This window comes from Lactuca virosa, chromosome 5 (assembly GCF_052849685.1).
Source record: "Lactuca virosa cultivar CGN04683 chromosome 5, Lactuca_virosa_CGN04683_v6, whole genome shotgun sequence".
In the NCBI taxonomy this organism is placed as follows: Eukaryota; Viridiplantae; Streptophyta; class Magnoliopsida; order Asterales; family Asteraceae; genus Lactuca; species Lactuca virosa.
In genome coordinates this window covers 298,741,711-298,750,164 of record NC_136430.1, presented here as the reverse complement: position 1 = coordinate 298,750,164, position 8,454 = coordinate 298,741,711, and the positions used below count along the sequence as shown (strand labels likewise).

Here is an 8,454-nt window from a genome sequence, read left to right as displayed (position 1 = left end):
TAAAATAGACTTAGAATTAACTATTGGAGTCTAAAAGAGAGTTTTAGTACTCATAAATACCTACGCGTGCATATAACGAACGTCAAAAATGGAGTTCGTATGCGAAAGTTACGACCTTCCGAAGATACAGCTGTCAGAAACCCTAATCTAACTGAGCTCACGATGTGAGCATAGAAACTCACGACGTGAGGAGTCATTTTGCCACATTTCGGATCTAGAAGGTGCGTGACGAGGCTACGAAGGGATAAGTTCTAAGCTCACGACGTGATCAGGGATATCTCACGACGTGAGGAGTCACATGGCCACCTTCCGAAGCTAGGGACGCAAATGGCAAGTCTACGGGATGACCAGCCATGGCTCACGACGTGAGACTATATGGCTCACAACGTGAGAGGCCAAAAATCTTCCTATAAATAGTAAGTTCGGCCATTTGTTTTCTCACACCTGATCTCCTTCCTCATCTCTCCTTTGTTGAAGCCCTCTTGCATCTCGAGCCCGACGACCTCGTACCGCTGACCGTTTCTGCTTAGATTACATAAAATCACGCTACTAGCGTGAGTTTCACGGCCCCACTTTCTAATATTTTCGGGGGAAAACTCATGCTAAATATTGTATATATGTTACTATTATGTCTATATGATGGTATATTAGTATCAACGTAGATAGTTATATTAACCGGGATATAGTTATTCTAAATATAATATTTTGAATATATATAACTATTATCAACTTGTTAGCATGTTCTTGTACTAATGTAGATCTTGAGTTATACTTAGGATTCTATATACATGTTGTGTGCGATATAGTTCCAGAGTTATACTCGGAATTTCTATATGTTAATTGATATGTACGTTGTTATTATTGGTTTTATGTCAAGATAAAACTCGGAACGTTATATGTTGTTATTATTGGTTTTATGTTAAGATAAAACCTGCTTTTAATTCTAATTATAGCTGTTGTACTTCCTAAGTATTATAAATATTAGGAGTAATGTTTAAAGCATAGTCTAATAACTTAGGGTTTTAGACACGAATATGATTTTACTACTAGAACTAACGGAACTCGACAAGTCTACATGAGTTATCGTATTCATTAACTAAGATTGGAAATCTTAGGAAAATCCTCTGACCTGTAACCGCTAATCCCGTGTGAGCGAGGAAGTCGTGTATGAATAAGATACGGGTTGACAACCCTACTCGTGGTTGCTAGCTACAACCAAACTTAAGCGAGTGACGTACTGGCCTTTTATTTGTTTATTGTTCCTACGTTGATGAAGCGTGTGGAACTTATCTTAAGATGCGAAACTTGTAGCATCAAGCAGAGGTTTGAAACTAGTCATATAGCCGTGGTTACGGACTCATGGTAGCAAATTGTTAGAAGCATTATACTTTGTCGTTATACAAGTATTAATGTTAAGTATAAGTTTCCCAAGCACTTATACTCTAAGTACAAAAAACTGGGAGGTATACTACTTTTATATTAAGTAGATAATTATACCTACCACACATACTCGTATAGAATTGAAATAGATTTATATGTAGCGGTTTTACTCGTATAGAATTGAAATAGATTTATACGTAGCGGTTTTTACTCGTATAGAATTGAAATAAGATTTATACGTAGCAACATTCATTTGTATGGAATTACAAACACTTATATTCATAGTATATGAGACTTATAGGTAAACTACTTATTTGGTAAGTAAGCTTTTATACCTAGGATATATATAGTAAACGTTGGAGAGTCAAAATGATACTTTCAAAACTAATCTTTTGAACTTGGAAAATGTAATTTTTATATGGAGTCAAAACATGTGGCCTCACCAACTTTATGTTGACATATTTTAAAATGCATGTGTTTTCAGGAAGTTGATAACTATGATACAAGAAATGACGTTACACTGCCCGGTGTTTCCGCCGACGGCTGGGGGTGTGACAATCAGGATCCTTGAAAGTTCACATGTTCAAGCTTCTTGGAAGTCGGGATCCTTAAGTGTTTAGGATCCTTGTGTGTTAGGATCTTCAAGCACCCGGATCCTAAAATGTCAGGATCCTAAAATGCGAGGATCCTTTATTCTCTGTATGCAACAAATGATATTGCCATATTTATACATATTTTAGGCAGTATTTTAATACATTTAAGATATAATTTGGTTAATCGCAAAGATATTTGGTACTTATAATGTTTAAATTGTATTTTACAGCCAAAAGTGGACATTCTCAAAGAAAAAGATTCAAACCGACAAAAGTTGGATACTTGGAGGACTGGAGCTGAAAAATATACAAAAATGATGTTGTTGGACAACTTGACCCCTCATCAGTATTTTGACCATATCTCATGACTGGTAACTCCGATTGATGAGATTCAAAATGATCTGAAAGCTAGACAAAATTTCGGACAACTTTTGTTTGTGTGCCAAATGCTAATTCCCAGTTATCACGGCGTGAGGACTATAATCTCACGAAGTGAGATTGATTCTTATAGAAGATAGCTACGCGAAATGCAATTTCCTTGCCGAACATGAATTCTACTGAGATCACGACGTGAGACACGATTTTTGGAAACTACAAATATTCATTTGCTCATTCGACTTAGGGGGTTGGCTTAGACATATTCTGGAGAGATATTCAAATTTGGAGGTCAGAAACCTGCGAAAAACATACTTTGGAAGGAGAGTTTACTTGAAGATTAAGAATTTGAAGATCAAATCATTACATTCGGTTTGCATTATTTAGTGATGTCGATTTCTATTGAATTTGTGTGTTTAATTTCAGTAATGAGTAGCTAAATTAGTTTACTTTTGTTTAGCTAGATGAAAACTTGAATCTATGGTTTAGTTTATTATTTTATGGATTTTATAAAGTTGGTTTTGTGCTTGTGTTTGATTATCATTACCTAGCATGTTAAAGTTTGTGACTTTGTTGCTTAAATTCAACTTTAGTGTAGCTTAGTGACCATTAAATTACATGAACTTGTTTACCTAGTAGTTTAGTGACTATTAAATTGCTAGAGCTAGGAGTGACCACATCTAGATCAAGTAATAAAACTAATAAACTTAGCTGTGCTGGAGAACATAATTGTGACCATAATTGTGTTTGCTTAATTTCCTAGATAAATTATACATAGCCCATCTATAATTAATAACTAGTTCTGTGTTTTGCTTATGTATGACCATACAAGGTAGTTCATGAATTGGTGAAAATATTAGTACATTTGGACTTGAATTGCTAATTACATAATAATTGGTAACCACCTTTAATAATCCATAATTAGTAACTAACCATAGAGAAAAAGTGGATTCGAACTAAACGAAAGTGTTATTAGTATATTGATTAAAATCGTTAGTTAAGCGTTTAAGTTTGTCTGAACTTGAAAAATCAGATAAAAACCAATTTAACTTTTTCTTGTTTTTAGATTAATCTTTAGTAGTTATTTTATTAATTAAATACCGTTCCCTGTGATCGACACCTGACTTACCTAACTATTCAATAATTCGACTAGGTACATTCTGGCTAGTTAAGTTCGTTAGGTTATAAAGTTAAAACCAGATAGGTATAATCTGTGCACATCAAATTTTTTGGTGCCGTTGCTGGGGAACGACTTATTTGATTTTTAGTTTAACTGCTTTTAGTTATTCGATCCTTTTTGTGGGGCAAAAACCATAAAAAGTTAATTTTCCTGCATTTATTTTTCTGTCTGATCAACAACAATGTCGTGGGCATCTTGGCCACGTCGTGGTTACGTTGCAGTAAATTTTTAGTTTATTTACTTTTTGTTCGTTTTACGTATTTTTTTAAAGTTTTTTTAGCAGGAAATATGGGGGACATCACGACCATGACAATGGAAGAGTAGAAGTGACATATGAGGAACGAAAATAGATTGGGTCTTGATCCACCAAAAATCCCAACCACGACAAAGTTTGAACTTTCGGTGCATATTCTTGGCATGCTAAAAGATCTACCTTTTTATGGGAAGGAGAACGAGGATGCCTACAAGCACATAGAAGAGGTGGTGGAGATTTCAAATTATTTTAACGCTCCAAACGTGAGTAAAGATGCAGTGATGATTCAACTGTAACCGGTCACATTGAAGGGTGAAGCAAAAGAATGGTTAAAATCACTTCCCTTTGGAGCAATCACGACATGGGCTGATTTTAAGATTGAGTTCATAAACCAGTTTACCCCTCCTTCAAAAGTGGCGAAGCTTAAAAGAAACATACAAATTTTCAACAATTAGAAAGGGAGTCGTTATACGAAGCTTGGGAGCGTTACAAGAGATTGTTACGACATTGCCCTCAGCATGACTTCAATGTGCAACAAGAAATATGGATATTTTATGATGGAGTCAATGTGTGCATTCGCCAACTTCTAGACTCTCAAGGTCCCATGACAAAGAAGGATCCGACAACAAATAAAGCTTTAAATGAAGAATTCGCCAAGCATGCAAGGGAGTATCACAACCCAAGGGGGGAGGATATCACGAGAAGAAAAACGAATATAGATGGAGTTTCTGAACCCTTAATGATTGTAATGGTGAAACTCGACGCCATGGAAAATAGGCTCACAAAGATGGATGGTTCAATTAATGTAGTACACGATAGATGTGAATCTTGCGGAGGACCTCACTCTGTAAGGGATTGTGAATTGGAATACAAAAGAGCTCAAGACACGGCAAAATATCACCAACTAGAGCATAATCTCTACCAACCAGAATGAGTCTAATCCGAGAAGATAGATGCTCTCGAGTCGATGCTATTCATATTCATGGAAGCTAGCGAAAAAAGACATGATGCAACACTTAGAGATCAACAAGCATCTATTTTGAGCATCCAGACACAAGTTGGGCAATTAACAAAACTTGTACAAGAAAAGTTATCGGATTTACTTTCAAGAAAAGTCGAGTCAATCCCTATGTCTCAAGTCATGGACGTTGATACAAAAGAACAAGATGAATTGGTGCATATGAAGGACCTTGAAGAGGAGTCTAATCAGTCACTCGAAGTAAAAAAGAAAGAAGAAGAACAGTATCATGAAGCTACCCAGTCGCCACGACGTGGAGGCAATAGTGCCACGTCGTGGGCAATAAAAGAATATTATGATTTTTCTTTTGTTGAGTCGTATCGACCACCTCTTCCTTTCCCATCTCGTGCCAAGGAAAATCTAGTGAAGCAAGGAAACACAATGTTCATGGAGCATAAAGAACTTGAAGAGAAATTGGAAAAAGAAGAAAAGCATTCGAAACCTCTAATGTCAACGCCAATGGTTTTTGAGGTGTTTGCTTTTACAAGGCCACCAGATCAAGTCACAAAGACAGTTGAAGAAAAAGAAGAAGAATATGATGTGCCTCATTTTGACAAGAAAAATCTGGAAAGAGACAAGACAAAAGCTAAATACATGGGAATGAGGAAAGAACCTAAGCGAAAGCACAAAGAAGTTGTCAACCCAACAATGCAAGAAAGCTCAAGAAAGGCATTCAACTGACGGGTTGCCTACAAACGAACAAGGCTCAAGATGATGGATAACGGGGAGGTTACACTTCCATCTAATGCAACATAGAGTGGGAAGGAGTCTGACTCACGACTCTTCAAAAAGAAGCGCTTGTCGGGAGGCAACCCGATGTTTTTAGAGTTTGCATTTTTTTTTCTTTTTTATTTAGTTTTAGTTTTATTTTTTGTTTTAGCTTTCTTTTACCTTAACCGAATGATGATGCCTTTCTCTAGTTCTTGATCTTATTTTGTAGTGTTGAACAAAAGTGAAGCAGTGAAGGAGCTTAATTTGAAGAAGTCGTGCGATTTTTGAAGATCATAATTGAAGAACAAGTTTTTAAATAAGTGTGGGGTTCCCACATAATGAAGAGAAAAGCATTTTGAAGCATATTTACTGAGAAGAAGAGTGGGAATGGTCTTACACATTACAAAGAGTTCATGCCCACCTGTTTCAATCTTAGGAGATTCTCTGAGAAGACACGACGATGTGGACATCATCAACACGTCGTGGCAAAAATTTTAATCGCGACTGAATCTGATTACACCACGATGTGGCATCCTTAAACCACGTCATGGCGACATTATTTTTCTTGACATTGATGACCATTTCCTCGACACCACAACGTGGCGTTGTTTTCCTACGTCGTGGCAGCGGTTCAGCACATCTTTCAAGAATGGTTCGTTGATTTCATTCGATCCGACACATTTGCATTCACAAGAAGAAGGTCTAGAAGTACTGTTTCCAACAATTATACAAGAAGTCTAAGCTTTCCACACAAGTCTCAGAGTTCGATCTCACCACTAGTACCCAATGGGAGTCTGTCCCAATTCTTCATTTTTAATTTTTATGTTCTTTAATTGTTTTAGTATGCAATGGGGACATTGCATCATTTAAGTGTGGGGTAGGGGGTTGAATTTAGGAAAAAAAGCATTCTGATTAAAAAAAATTAAAAAATGACTAGGATTAAAAAAATTATTAGAAAGATTTGAAATAATAATCTAAAATTAAATCTAGTGATAATTAACAAATTAAATGCTAGTATTGTGTGGGATGATCCGATGAGAGCCCAAATGTTTACCTGGGCCCATATATGTTATAGTGTACTTGTGGCTTTCCATTCCTAGTGAAAAGTCATGAGATATGAAAGATAATTTGGTAGTTTGTACGATTTAATAAATTTTGCAGCGTGTACCTGAAATCCATCCATAAGAGCTTATGTAGTCATTGCACTTAGAGTAATACCTCTAACCAATAATGATTGAAGTTAAACACCTTTGCTTAAGCATGTATAAATTTAGCGAAAAAAGTGAGTTATAAAAAAAATTACAAAAAATAAAGTTGAAAATTTTTTGGAGCTATCAAATTATGAAGATCAAAAGATCAAAAATTCTGAAGCATGAAAAAATTGAAGATACCAAAAATCGAACAAAAAGGTGTTGAATTCAAAGAAAATCGAAGAGCAAATATCAAAGAAGTGAAGAATTCCAAAAGCTCCATTGTGGTATCAAAGTTGTAATTTTTCTATATTATGTATGCTTGGGAAGCTTAAACAAAAATACCTTGAGGTTAATAAAGATTTCTGAGGATGAATTTGGAGGGTTGCAATAATGAGTGTCATATAAACTAAGGGGGTGAAGGTTCATAAGGATTGTGCGTATTTCGGATTGGGAAGTTGTTAGGATTTTAGACACAAATATGCGCATTGAGGACTTGGTATAATGGTTGAGTTCAAAATGGATTGTTTTATGTGATATTGGTGATGAAAGTTAGACTTAAAAAATTAGTTTTGCTTGGGGGCAAGCAAAAGATAAGTGTGGGGTATTCTGATATTGACATATTTATACATATTTTTAGGCAGTATTTTAATACATTTAAGCTATAATTTGGTTAATTGCAAAGATATTTTGGACTTATAATGTTTAAATTGTATTTTTCAGCCAAAAGTGGACATTCTCAAAGAAAAATATTCAAACCGACAAAAGTTAGATACTTGGAGGACTGGAGCTGAAAAAGATACAAAAATGATGTTGTTGGACAGCTTGGCCCCTCATCAGTATTTTGACCATATCTCATGACTCGTAACTACGACTGACGAGATTCAAAATGATCTGAAAACTAGACAAAATTTTGGACAACTTTCGTTTTTGTGCCAAATGCTAATTCCCATTTATCACGATGTGAGGAGTATAATATCACGAAGTGAGATTGATTCTTCTAGAAGATAGCAACGCGGAATGCAGTTTCCTTGCCCAACACGAATTCTACTATGATCACGACGTGAGAACTTAATTCTCACGATGTGAGACACGATTTTTGGAAACTATATATATTCCTTTGCTCATTCGACTTTAGGGGTTGACTTAGACATATTCTTGAGAGATTCGAATTTGGAGGTCAAAAAGCTGAGAAAAACATACTTTGGAAGGAGAGTTTGCTTGAAGATTAAGAATATGAATATCAAATCATTACATTCGGTTTGCATTATTTAGTGATGTCGATTTCTATTGAATTTGTGTGTTTAATTTCAGTAATGAGTAGCTAAATTAGTTTACTTTCGTTTAGCTAGATGAAAACTTGAATCTATGGTTTAGTTTATTATTTTATGGATTTTATAAAGTTGGTTTTGTGCTTGTGTTTGATTATCATTACCTAGCATGTTAAAGTTTTTAACTTTGTCGCTTAAATTCAACTTTAGTGTAGCTTAGTGACCATTAAATTACATGAAGTTGTTTACCTAGTAGTTTAGTGACTATTAAATTGCTAGAGCTAGGAATGACCACATCTAGATCAAATAATAAAAGTAACAAACTTAGGTGTGCTGGAGAACATAATTGTGTTTGCTGAATTGCTTAGATAAATCATACATAGCCCATTTATAATTAATAACTAGTTATGTGGTTTGCTTATGTATGACCATACAAGGTAGTTCATGAATTGGTGAAAATATTAGTACATTTGGACTTGAATT

The 8,454-nt window shown here is 35.2% G+C and overlaps 1 non-coding gene across 1 annotated transcript; it reads right to left on the bottom strand.

Moving 5' to 3' along the window:
- Positions 1 to 4,200: 4,200 nt before the first annotated feature.
- Positions 4,201 to 4,306, bottom strand: LOC145117939 (small nucleolar RNA R71). The gene has a single exon (XR_013712931.1). It is a non-coding gene; the product is annotated as a small nucleolar RNA R71 (small nucleolar RNA).
- Between the last annotated feature and the right edge of the window lie 4,148 nt (positions 4,307 to 8,454).